This window comes from Pinus tabuliformis, chromosome 5_1 (assembly GCF_031772625.1).
Source record: "Pinus tabuliformis cultivar Carrire ecotype Pingquan chromosome 5_1, CPIR1, whole genome shotgun sequence".
NCBI lineage: Eukaryota > Viridiplantae > Streptophyta > Pinopsida > Pinales > Pinaceae > Pinus > Pinus tabuliformis.
Genome location: NC_142305.1, coordinates 368,117,318 through 368,130,742, shown reverse-complemented (window position 1 = coordinate 368,130,742; position 13,425 = coordinate 368,117,318).

Sequence of the window (13,425 nt, the reverse complement as noted above, 5' to 3'; positions counted from 1 at the left end):
TTAATATCAAAGTGAAAATATTCTTACATATAGAAATAAAAATAAACTAGCCCTAGTGATGGTAGCTTATCTTTGAGAAGAGACCTGGTAGCTACATGCCTCTAAGCTGGGTTACAATGAGCCTCAAAAGTCCTGTTTATTATTAAGAAATAATGGAAAACCCTAAACATCCAAAAACCCAACCCTAGGAGTTGAAGTGCCAAAGTTGTGGGCCCCTTTTGTGTAAATCAATACAACTTCCTAGGGTTGTAACTTTGGCATACAATCTCCATTTGGCTAATATAATACTTTATTTTGAAGATCTCAAATAGATAGCCAAAAAAATTTAGGAAACCAATTTGGGACTTTTCAAGTCTCTTTATTTTCCATAAAAATGCCTTCTAGTCCCTCAAATGGCTCTCGAAGTTTAGGATTCGAAATAATGCCAAAAATAGTAAGTTGTGCTACAATTAAGGAAACTAAAAAGAAATTACTATGGGTGTGCAAGTTGAATAGGTGGGTGGCCACTAATATCCACCTAGATTAATCCTCCCCCCTTAGGGAGCAATGGTCCCCATTTCATTAAGTGCCTCCATGAGATGGGGAAACTTCTACTGAACTTGGTTCCTAGTGAGACACTTGCCTTGGTGCAGGAATTGGTTAGCTTTAACAACCCAATACCATTGGATCTTATCCTATTGAGTATTTTTAATCTCCATGTCCATGATCTGAGCAATGCTAGTTTTATCCATGCAATTTGGGTTTAACTCTATTGGTGTGAGTTTTTCTGCGATGTCTGATGTGTCTAGTAATGGTGGAAAGTATGGTCTAAGGCGATCCACATTGAACAGTGGGTGTAGGCTAAGGAATGGTGGAATGTTGAGCTCGAAATAGTTTTTCTCTACAGCCTTTGTGATGGTGTAAGGCCCATATCAAAGCGGGTGAAGCTTGCAGTGGGGCCGAGTGAGGCCCTCCTGCAAATGTAACCAAAATTTGTCACCCACCTGGAACTTCTGTGGCACCTAATGCTGATGATAAGGCCACTTGTATGTAGCATTGACTCTGTCCAACATGTCATGGACCTACTGGCAGATGTGATAAATGTACTCAATGAAGTTATTAGTCCTATCAGTTTCGTACTGGACATGAGCTGAATCTACCTGAGTAGCTGCAAAGGGTATGACCACACCAATGGGACATAGTGGCTAATCCAAACCCCACTTGAAAGTGGTTGTGGCTAGGGTAGCTATGGATAACTTTGTTGTAGATGTGTTGGACATAGGGGAGGCTTTCATCCCATGTGCGTGGATATTTTTAGTTGTACGTACGCATAATGTGTACGATCATGTTGTTAACGACCTCTATTTGGCCATCCGTTTGGGTGTGGAAAGTCATGGACTTAGTGATCTTGGTATCCAACATCAACTAGAGACTTGACCAAAATGTACTTAGGAACTTGTTGTCCCGACTTTAGATAATGGACCGCAGGATCCCAAAATGTACCCACACTCGTTCAAAGTAGATCTTACCAGTGGCTTCTATTGTGATACACTTCTTGCAGACCACTATAGTGACCATCTTAGAGAATCTATCAACGACCATGAAAACACAGTCACTGCCATGCTTAGTAGATGGAAGGTCCAACATGTAATCCATGGAGATGGATTCCCAAGGTCGACTAGGAGTAGGCGGAGGAGTATATAGGCCTTGATTCTTAATGGTTGGTTTGGAAATGGCACAGGTAGTGGAGGATCTGATGTACTTCCCAACATATTATTGAAGGTTTAGCCAATAAAATTCTTTTGTAGCACTGCCACTGTTTTCTCTACCCCTAAATGTCCAACGACTCGATTGTAGTGCACCTCCCAAATCGTCTTGGTACGTGTGCTTGAAGGAAGGCAGATGTGTCCCAGGTGGCATAATAGTGCATCCTAGAGGTGAAAATTTGGAATTTTCTTACCTTCAAGGAGTGTCAGGTATGTGCTACCAAATTTTGGATCACTCTTGTGAAGATGTGACCACCCCACAGTCTCGTGTCCACAAGAATCAAGCATAGTGGTCAGCACCATGAACAGTGGTCAGTTGAGGAAATCTACAACATTATTGGTGCTACCCTTTTTGTAATTAATGTCCAAATGGAATTGTTGTAGTTATTTGGACCATTTCTAATTGTGATCATTCTACAACTTCCCTTGTGTCTGTATAAATTGCAAGGGTCGGTGGTCTCTGTGGATGATTGTTTCCTTCCCCAGAATTTAATATTTCCATTTTCGCTGGGCATGAACAATGTAATACATATTTTTGTCATAGGTGGGATACTTTTGAGATGTTTCTGAAAGTGTATCACTATGTTATGCCACTGGATGCTCCTATTGAGTAAGAGCTTCACCAATAGCATAGTTGAAGACATCTATCTTGACCCCAAATTGTTGTTGTAGGTTTGGTAATGTGAGCACTGGTGCAGAGAAGAGGTGGTGCTTAAAATTGGAAAAAACCTCCTGTTTGGATTCATCCCAAAAGAAATTTTCTTTCACTCCACCCTTGATGACTTGAATTAAAGGTAAAGTGATACGAGAGAACCCCAACACAAACCTGCGATAGAAATTAGAAAGACCTAGAAAGTTGTGAAACTTTGTTAGAGTGGTTTGGGCTAGCCAATCCCGAATGACTTGTATCTTGGATGGGTCCACATACATGCCGTGCTCATCAGTGATGTACCCTAGATATTGAACCTGTGTCATGCCAAAAATGCATTTCTCCAAATTGGCACACAACTTTTGTTGTCGCAGGGTTTCAAGGACCTATAGAATATGGTGGAGGTGTTCTTCCCAAATTTCACTGAAGATCAAGATGTCATCTAAATACACCACCTTGAATTCAATGGTGAAGGGTTGCAAGATGTCATCCATCAATATCATGAAGGTTGTGGGGGCATTTGTCAACCCAAAAGGCATAACTAACCATTCGAAAAGGCCCTCCTTGGATTTCAAGGCGGTCTTCCACACATCAAAGGGTTCGATAGGCACATGGTGATAACAAGACTTCAAGTCCATCTCGCTAAAATAGTTTTCCCCCTTGAGCTGGTCTAGAAGTTCATCAATATTTTGGATTGGGTACCTATTACTAACAATGATCTTATTCTACACCCAATAGTCAATACAGATTCTTCAGGTCCCATCCTTCTTCTATACCAGTAAAATCAAGCTCCCATAGGGTGAGAGCTTGTTTGATGTGCCCTTTATGAAACAACTCCTGAATCTACCTCTTGACCCCCTCATTCTCTAAAACATAATATTGATAAATCATTCCATTGGGTAGCGATGTGCCTAGGGCCAGATCGATGGAGTGTTGGACCTGACAGTGTAAAGGTACCCCTATAGGTGAGGCGAAAATGTCCCTGTACTCCTCCACGACCTTGTCCATCTGCTGCTGTTGCACGGAGGATCTCTATCTGGAAATCATGATCACAACCTTCTTCTTGCCCTAAGGGTGAATCATAAGGAAAAAAATGTCCTGGTCTAGGAAATGATCATACTACATTCTTTGCAGTGACCAAAGAGATGGCAGTAGGCGAGGCTACCTCCAATATCCTATAAAACTTATCTCCCAAAGTAATAATAAGAGAGTAAGGTCTAGACTAATATACAACATGCTGCTTCCACAAGTATGGTTGTCCCAATAATACATCACCAACTTCAAGAGGAGTAACATCACACATTACCTCATCTGTGAAGTGTTTCATGATGTAGGGAAGGCGACACTGTTGGCTGACATGGAGATCTTGTCCTTGGTGAAGCCACCCAATGGTGTATGACTGAGATTGTTTTTGTAGTCAACAGGCCCAAATGATTCATGAACTCTACTGAAATGAGGTCCTTTTGGCTCCCGCTGTCGAAAATGAATTGCAGTAGAGAACCCTTCATGCACATTTGTGAGTGGAAGAAGCATTCCTCATATTCTAGATCTATAGGATCATTCTTCTAGATAGTAGTGGTTGCGACAGTGGCATTGGCATCTGCATCAATGATATGCTTCCATTTGTCATTCTCCTTCTCGGTTTCTGACTTAGAGTCAGAACATGCATCTGATTTATAAGCATTCAGGTCAGCCACCAATGCCTGCTTGGCCCGACACTCACTTGTGGTGTGAGTGGAGCTTGTCTGGAACTCACACCATTTTCCTATGTCCTTCTTTGTCTTCATGGTATTGTTCTTTGTTGACGGCTTCAGTGGGTTTTCCTGGGTCGCCCTGCCTTGGATTTATCCTTTGATAGTGGTTTGGGGGCGCCTTTTGCTTACTTCAAATTTGAGGATCTAAAGTCTCGCTAATTCTATTTAAACTTGTATTCAATCTTGACAGTGTATCAGTACATCATGCTAGGTGAGGAGATGTCCATAAACTCCATTTTATCCTCAATGTACTTTTGTAGACAATCATGGTACTTGAGTACAAAATGCCACTCAAAATAATTGATACCCAACCTCATGCGAAAGGTGTTGTAGCTAAATCTAGCACCCTGTGGCACAAGTGCTTCGGAATATAGAGAAAGGTTCCTAGAGACAACCTCTGGGTTGATTGTAGACCAATGCCTAGGATAGCTTAAATAGAGGAGTGCTTAAGAGATTATCTGTGATGGGTTTTCAAAACTCCAATTGTGATGTAAAAAAGGTATTAGGAGGGGCTTGGTTCAATAAGACTTCAATGAGGTAGATTCAGGTCAACTCATGGATACAAATGCTAGGGGTATATTGGGGCAATATCAAAGAGAAATGACTTCTTCTGGTGGCTGATACAGAAAATGAGACAGCTTAAAACTGAAAATGTAGTAATGGTGGAGAGAGGGAGAGGAAGGAGGGAAATAGATGCATAGGGCTGTAGAAAACATAATCCTAGGTAGAAATGTTCCAACAGAAGTGGGATTAAATGGATAGGGCTGTAAACAACATGGAATCCTAAACCATGGTTTTCTAGTGAAATGATAGAAGTAGAGAAGTATGAAAAATGTTTTCTGACAAAAATGACATGGGTATCATTTTCTGATAAAAGCTAACATATATCTGGACTAATACAGGTCCTACAAGTTAATCAAATGCAGAGGTAAATCTGTAATTTTACAAGTACTGCAATGCTAGTGAATAACACATATAGATCTGTGATAAGAACAGGTATTGTCTTCTATGAGCAGCTAAGATAAATACATAGATTGAAGAGGAACCTACTACATTCATTATACTATTTCAAAGGAAGAAAAACACAGATGAAATGAGATTACCAAGAGGAACATGCTACACATTAATCATGCCTGGAATCAACAAGGAAACATCATTTATCTCAAATGGTCCAAATAACCAGTCCATACATTCAGCACGATATCGGTGAGGTCCCCATGAATAAACATATTAGAACCAAATGGCATCATAAAACTCAGACCCTGCAGCTGAGAAATTTTGGAACCTTTGTATAATATTGCTTCCCCCTATTTATAAGGAAATATGGAGAGTTTGAGTTATAATCCCAAAATATGAGCTAGAGTACTACCTATCTACTTGACTAGTTGTCTCAGCCAATGTAAGGCTCTACTACCTAAAGATTACAATTGGGATCAAATCCCTTCCTGGAAATAGAAAACTACATAATGTTTAAAATAAACAAGAGGAAGGATGGAGGAAGGGGTCCTTTGCAGTTCTTGTGAAAGCTTCTAATCAAACTGAGTCTTAGTATTTGTGTGTCCTTCTATTGTGACGCCTGTTTCCCATCCCTTTTGCCTTTACTGAGTAGATGACCTGTTTGGTGGAGTGGGAAAGGTGTGTTCCGAAGTGGTCCTTTTTTGTGTAGAGGGATGGGGAACCATGTCGAGCCATTAATCTTCCCGAGTCCTGTGTACTGCTCCATTACTAAGCCATGCTCCATTTAAGTCTTTAGATGTCAGCCCATCTACCCATTAAAACCTTTCTAGACACTACCGGAGCTTTGAAAAGCGTGGTGTCATGTATTATGATGTAATTAGGATGACCTTTGAGCATGGGATTTTAAAAACAGGAACACTATGAAAGAGGAGAGCCTGAATGCCCTTTAATCCCTTATGATTTGAACCCCGTCATGCTTCTTCCTTCGTGTGACCGGGGACTTGAACCAAGTGCTTAGCCATTCGAGTGCTAAGGATTTCAGTTTCTCCTCAGGGGATTTTTCCTTTATAACTTGAAACGCCTTTGATAGCCCCTTACACTACATCAGACGATATCCCAGATGTGAAATATTTATGAAATATGACCTATGAAACATCACATATGGGGTCATTTTTCTTCGTTACTTAGAATCTCACATCTTGACGCTCAATGCACATTTTTGTAAGTTTCTCCCTAGGTAGCTATTATCATCAATTAGCAGGGTGAAATCATCATTATGAGGTGTTACCCTATGAGTGGTGACACGTGTCACCCATAAATGGCCCCATAGGACCCCTGAAAACACCGAAATTGACTGACACATGTCATCTGCCACATCAACATCCAAACTGCCACATGTCCTCTATACTACCACACCATTGATGATATTAGTTGCAATGTTAACTCTGAGGACCAATCATATGCCGCCACATGGCCCCCTAGAGGATACATAAAAAGTCCTTCTTGACCCTGCTTTTTCATGGGTTTCCTTTGCTAAACAATTTTGCTCTTCCCTGATGATTTTATACTAAATCTTAAAATCATAACCCCACAAGGTTTTTGGTGAGGTAACCCCTCTTTTCCTGCTATTTCTGATAATGCGGGATTGCAGGATGCGGGATTTCCCATCACTGATATGTTGGTGCACTGATGCCATGTGGAGAAGAGAGAAAGGGGCAGCCCAAACTTGCTATTTTCATGATTTTCCTTTGTAAACAATTTTTTAGCCTCCCCGACAATGTACGCTATATCGCAAGACCAGTGCTTTATAGGTATTTTAAGTTCAGAACCCCATCGATTACCAATCTGTGATATCGTGGGACTAAGGGTTGTGATATCGACGTTTGACACTGCGAATCACCAATAAGTTTATGTGTATGACCTGGGACCTGCAGGATGTGGAACTGTGGGGTTGCAAAACTGCAGGGCTATAGGACAACGGGACTATGATTTTCCTTGCTCCTTTGATGTTATTTCCTTTACTTGATCTGCTTTACGAGGGTAATCTTCAAAATGATTTAACTTCTGCTCTGAGATTCCATTTTTGGATTTCCATATACCATTGGAGAGTGCTTTTTGAGCACTAGGCAATGGAGAGGGTTTGATTAAGCTCTAATAGCTTTTGTGGATAAAAAATTAGCATCTAACCTCATTTTATTTGGCATTTCAAGCAACTGGTGACTGATAAAGCGGTGAGTGACAACAAAGGGTATGGAAAAAATTTGTTAAGTCAGACACATCTTGGTCCCTTCCTTGCCATAGCGTGGTCCACTTGATGGCATCTTGGACAGGGTAATATTGTTACTTTATGGCATCTCCAAAAGAATTCCAAGTGGGTGTGGCTGAAATTGGTGAGGACTCTCTCTCGTCCTTTCATTCATCGTAGGTTTCCCACCAGTCCTTGATGTGTGGGGCAACTTTACAAAGTGAAAAATTAATCCTTTCTCGATTGGAAAAGTCATGAACTGAAAAGTATCTTTCCAACATATTTAACCATTTATCTACAACATATACATCTATCTCGACGTCAAATATGGGAATATCAAAGTTAACTTGTAACTTAAAAGGAGTGGCACCTCCAGAGTGCTTGTTGGATGGAGATGCATCATCTATGGCAAATATTCGAAGGATCTAGAAAACGTCATTCATCATTGCATTCCTCTATCATTCAAGGGTTTCTTCAAGCAGTATTTTAAAAGGATATCCATCCCCCTTGTCTTTGTTTTCTTTCACCATGGCAGGTTGTTAGGTTTTGCAAGGGTGGTCTTGCAAAGTTTCATCAAAATCGAGCCCTAAATCCTTATACCCTAACCTCATTAGGGACATGCAAAGAAAAATAGAGAAATTGTAGACCGTTTTCATACCACTAACCTGGACTTATGAAATAACACAATAAAATACATAAATAGCCATATACATAGAGATCAACAGAAATAAAACATCATTTCAACAATATCAAAGAGCTGAAAATATGCTTATATATAGAAATAAAAACAAACTAGCGTTGTCGATGGTAGCTTATCTCTGAGAAGAGATGTGCCAACTACATGCCTTTGAACTGTGTTATAATGAGGCTCAAAGGCCTATTTATTGTTGAGAAACAATGGAAAACCCTAAACATCCAAAAACCTTACTCTAGGAGATGAAGCACCAAAATTGAGCGCCTCGTTTGGGTAAATCGGTACATCAACTTCTCGAGGTCATAAATTTGGCATTAAATCTCTGTTTGGCTATCATAACACCTCATTTCAAAGATCTTCAATAAAATGCAAAAAAAATGAGTAAATTGATTTGGTACTTTTTTATCTCTCCATTTACCCTAAAAACATCTTTTAGTCCCTCAAAATGGCTCCAAAAGTTTAGGACCCAGAAAACTACCAAACTTGGTATGTTGTGCTATAATTAAGGAAACTAAAAAGAAACAATGATCGAGGTCTTAGTGGAATAGGCAGTTGACCACCAATATCCACTTGGATCACTGTGGCTACATATGCATGATCATTTGAGAAAATTAGTTTTGGATGTGAAAAAGTAACAAAAAAATTAAAAATTTAGAAAGTCCACCAAAGTGGGAAGTTTTACCTATGTTGCCCCAATGCATCCCAGGTGGCAATGCATGTCCATATCACCTGTGTAATACACCCCTACATAGGGGAATTTCTAAATAATAATGATTTGGTTTTAAAGCCAATCGAAGAAGTCAGGAGTATATTTGATCGTTGGTGCTTGGTCATCTCTGTGGCATTCCATAAGTGTGACCCATTTTAGCATGTGAGGGTCCTAAGGTCCTCCTCTCTCTATAGCTACCCATGGAGTGAGAAGAGGGATCCTCTCTAGATCAGATGAGATAATGAAGGCACTGTACCCATCCTTTTTTAGTGTGACTATTCTGACTCTAGTTAGTTTCCCTTCCAAATTGGCAACTACAACCTCACTCCATTTGAATATAGTAGGTCACAAACACTCTACGATGGTTTCCATCTAAGCTTGTGTGAGTAAATGCAGTGTTGTACTAGTGCATAGTCATGCAACAGTGAACCTGGTAACTTTCAAAGGAAGTCGTGAGATGGCCTTAATGTCAATTCTCCCATACTTGAGAGTAGCTCCATTAGTACAATGTTGTATTAGGTAGGTGGAATTGGTTTCACCACCTCATCTATGAACAAACAAATTGATTTCGGCTCCATAGCATGGAAGTCCTGTCAAGAAGTAAATTTTGTCGTCATCAATGACAATTCTATGTTCTCCAATTATGAAACATTCTTCTTGATTGTTCCACTTTCCCACCATCCATTCTAGCAAGTCTAATTGGCCTTTCATGCCCAAAATGGTGAAAAACTTATACAGGCCATTGTTTGTCAATCCCTGTATGGTTTCTGGATGGTTTAGAGAAGCTTTGTATTCTTCTTCATGTTCACACTCTCTCCACTCCATATCTGCGCCTCAAAACCCTGCTAACAAGCATAAGAGATCATTAGAAGCAATCATGGAAAAAATTAGCAAGTAATATATATGATTTTCATATTAATTTTTGTGCCCTCATCATTGTGGGAAACCAATTTTGCTATACAATGCAAATGTGCACGAATATCTTATTAGAAACCGCGCACATCGCATTTTCTTTTGTTAAAATATTGTTCGATGTGAGCTTGCTCGATAAGGGTGACCTACGCACATCGAGGGTGGATTTCATTTTGAAAAACCTCCACAAAAAATCCACAACTATGATGAAATTCTAAATAAAATACATAAAAACGAAGGTCTTGGAGAGATAATCTACCTGAAAAAGACGGATCGCAAATTTTCCCAACAATTTTCCTAAAGTCTGCCTCTGATTTCTCTGGTGAAAATGACTTCTATCACTCTCAAAAGGTGAAAACGCTATTGGTAAAATCATTTTTACTTTTTGGGATTTTATAAGTTTTTTAGGCCTATTTGTAAATTAGTTTTTGTCTATTAACCTTTAAAATCCATATTTATTATGTTTCTCACTTTATTTTTTAGCATAGATAATGATTTCGAGTTTAAGTGTGCAGGATACAGGTTATTTATGAGAAACAAATCATTTTGGTGTTGATTATATTTCTATCACTTTTTTGAACATGTTAAAACTTACAAAAAAGAGAAACTGTGAAGTTCTCTTTATGCCCTTTTTAGACTCCTTAAAAACAAAAAGATCACTGAGAACTTGATTGTTCAAGCTCGTAAAAGTAAATGAACAACCATATATTCAGTATAGTTTACCCATTTTGTGGACTGAACCAGATTATTTATGAAAATGGTATACCTTGACTAATCATGGTCAATAGATTTTTCTCCTGCATTATTTTAGCCTTTTCCAAGCTCGAGAGACTAAATTTATGAGAAAGGACAATGTGGAGTTTACTTACGTTTTTATCCTGACTCCCTAAACCTGAAAAGCATTGAGCTTCACTTTCTCCGCGCTCGTTCAAATTTACGTTGAAATAACTAAATGAGTTTCCTTTTCATGTCTTTTCAAACTCTATAAATATGAAAATGACATCAAGTTACCCCTTCATGGGACTCGTAAAATCCAAACAATGTAGGACTCATTAAGCAACACGAGACCGAACCACTCCTTTTTCGGGTTCATTAAAAGTACTCTGAAGGACTCATCTGAAGGATGAGCTTATAGGACAGGCATATGTTATCCTCATCAAGCTTGTAAGAAATAAAGAGCTACTTTCAAGTAATGGTGGGGGAAAAGTGAGAAAAGATCTTTGTTTTGTATGTGTAAAAGGAACTATGTCACTCTTGAACATGACACTCCATCACTTTTTGTGTCCTGGTTGAGAAATCCATTTGTCTTCCAATTTACCATACCTGTTTTAAAGTCTTCAGCTGGTATTGGGTTTTATTTTTTTTAGTCAAATGTTTCCAAGTCATCATGTTTTGTCTCTTGATATGTTCAAGAAAAGTCTAACCTTGATGAACTTACTTTGTCAGTGGTAGCCTTTATTTATATCGAACATCCCTAAGTAAACCCTAGATTACTCCAAATTTATATTCTCCAAAACTTGACATGCGTTTCGTGTCATGGGCCCTCCTGCAATGGGTTTCATCCTATCGACTTTATCTCATTATAGAGAAAGTTGATCTAGAAACCTTCAATACCTTCAAGCCTAAATGTCTTTATGGAAATTTTCTCACCTTTGATGACATGTTCTCATCATTCACCTTCAATTGAATGATTCTATGAGCATTCAACATTGGCACATCTATTCACACGTCATAGATTCTGCTAGTAGTACCTTGAGAGCCATTGTCATTATTGGTGGTTTCTCTCGTAGTTTTTAATGGTTCACATCATTGACCGGTAATCAAGTGGTTTCTACCATGTTCAACTACGAGACATTCACTTGCATGGCTAGATTCATACTACAGATTGAGAGGTGCATATCAAGACCCTAGATCTAGTTTCATCCATCGAGGCTACATGGAGTTATTAAATATTCATGATTATAAATTTAGATCCATTAATGGCTACATCCACACTATGTCATCCATTGACATGGATCAGATGTATTTATGTACTGTTCTATGAGACATTTATGTTATGAGTATGGAATTCCTATGTCAACGATGATATTATATATTTCATTGTAACATTTGATCGATTTTTTTAGGTCTCAAACTCCAGTCTCTAACCGAAAACTTGCATGATAAAGCACTTTAGTCACCAAATATCTCTTATGACTTTTCACTTTAGGGGGAAATCTATTACACATCATTATGTCGCATTAGGGAAATGACCATCAGTTTGGATCTTTATCTATCCACAAACGTATCCCAAAGCATTCCCCTACAAAGTTAGAATCAAAATTATCCCAAATAAAGTGTAATCACTCTATCCCATGGTACGAACCCCCTGGTGTTGGCTACCCGTACAATTCCCTAGTCAGTTTTTGTGCATACACAGAGAAGGACACTAGAATCTGCGCATAAGTACGCATTGTATTAGACTCTAACTCTTGAACATGAATTAACACATAAAAATGAAAATATAAAGTCTAGAAGCATTGTTGGTAGCATCTATCCCAACCAACAAGATTCGAATAGCTTCCTGTTCAGGCCTAATCCCTCCCATCATGGGCCAACTCCCTCTCTTTTTGGAATCCCTATCCCACCATTAGTGGATTTCATCCCTTGGGAAATGGATCCCAAGCTTCCCACTCTTGGTCTATAAAGCTAACCCAAGCCTAAGGATTGAAGTGGATTGTTGGAAGTAGGCTTATGCTATAGAAATAAGGTTGGAAGGTTATTCATTCAAGGAGAGGGTTGGATATTGTGGGAAGGGACTTACAACATCAAGGCTACATGGTTCTAAGGATATTCACCATTTTATTAATATAAAGGAAATTGTTCTTTCTTAATTAAATCTTTGTTGTTATAATTTGTAGGATTCCTTGATCACCTACATAGATTGTGATTGCGTATTGATCAATTTACGATACATGATTGGTTAAGTAGTCCATTTATCTCTTATGATTATATACTGGATTCTTTGATCTCTTCTTTATTTTTGTCTATGCAGATCTCCTTCATGACATTATGGAGGAGGATCTCTAAAGCATCGAGGAGTGAATGGTTGAAATATTCAAAGGGGACTTCATAAATAATTTCATTTAAATGGTAAGTGATCTCTATCATAGTATATGTTTTAGTCAATGATAGTCTAGAGAAAGGTAGAAGTTACTGGTTGTTTATTACTAGGTTTCTTTGAAGTCTAGGGAGATCAATCTTTTTTGCAAGAGGGATAGGTCGACATAACAATAGGTTTTGATGTAGCTGACAACCTTGTAATGGTCATTGATGATTCCCCGAGGGTCATAGTCATGAAAGGGAAATGAATAAAGCAAAACATGGTTGATGTTATGAAACCAGCCCACAAAAAGATAGAAAAGATAGATCAATGCCTTAGAATTCAGCCTCTTCGAGGGGGAAACCTACTTTACATTACATAAATGAACAATTCTTAGATGATTCAAATGACAAAACCTCTTTTCTATATATAGGAGTATAAGGAGTCACAATATAAAGAAGCCAACCTAACAATAATAATATAAAGCAACAAAAATAACAATAGAGGGATTCTATGGGGCACAACAATATTAATAAGGGATACAACTACAATAGTAATGGGGGCCTAATTAGTATTATAGGGACCTAACATGCCCCTCTCCTTCAAAAAATTGTTGTCCTTAATGCTTGAGTAGTTCTGGATGCTTCTGTATAAAGTTCTCATCCTCCCATGTGGAAT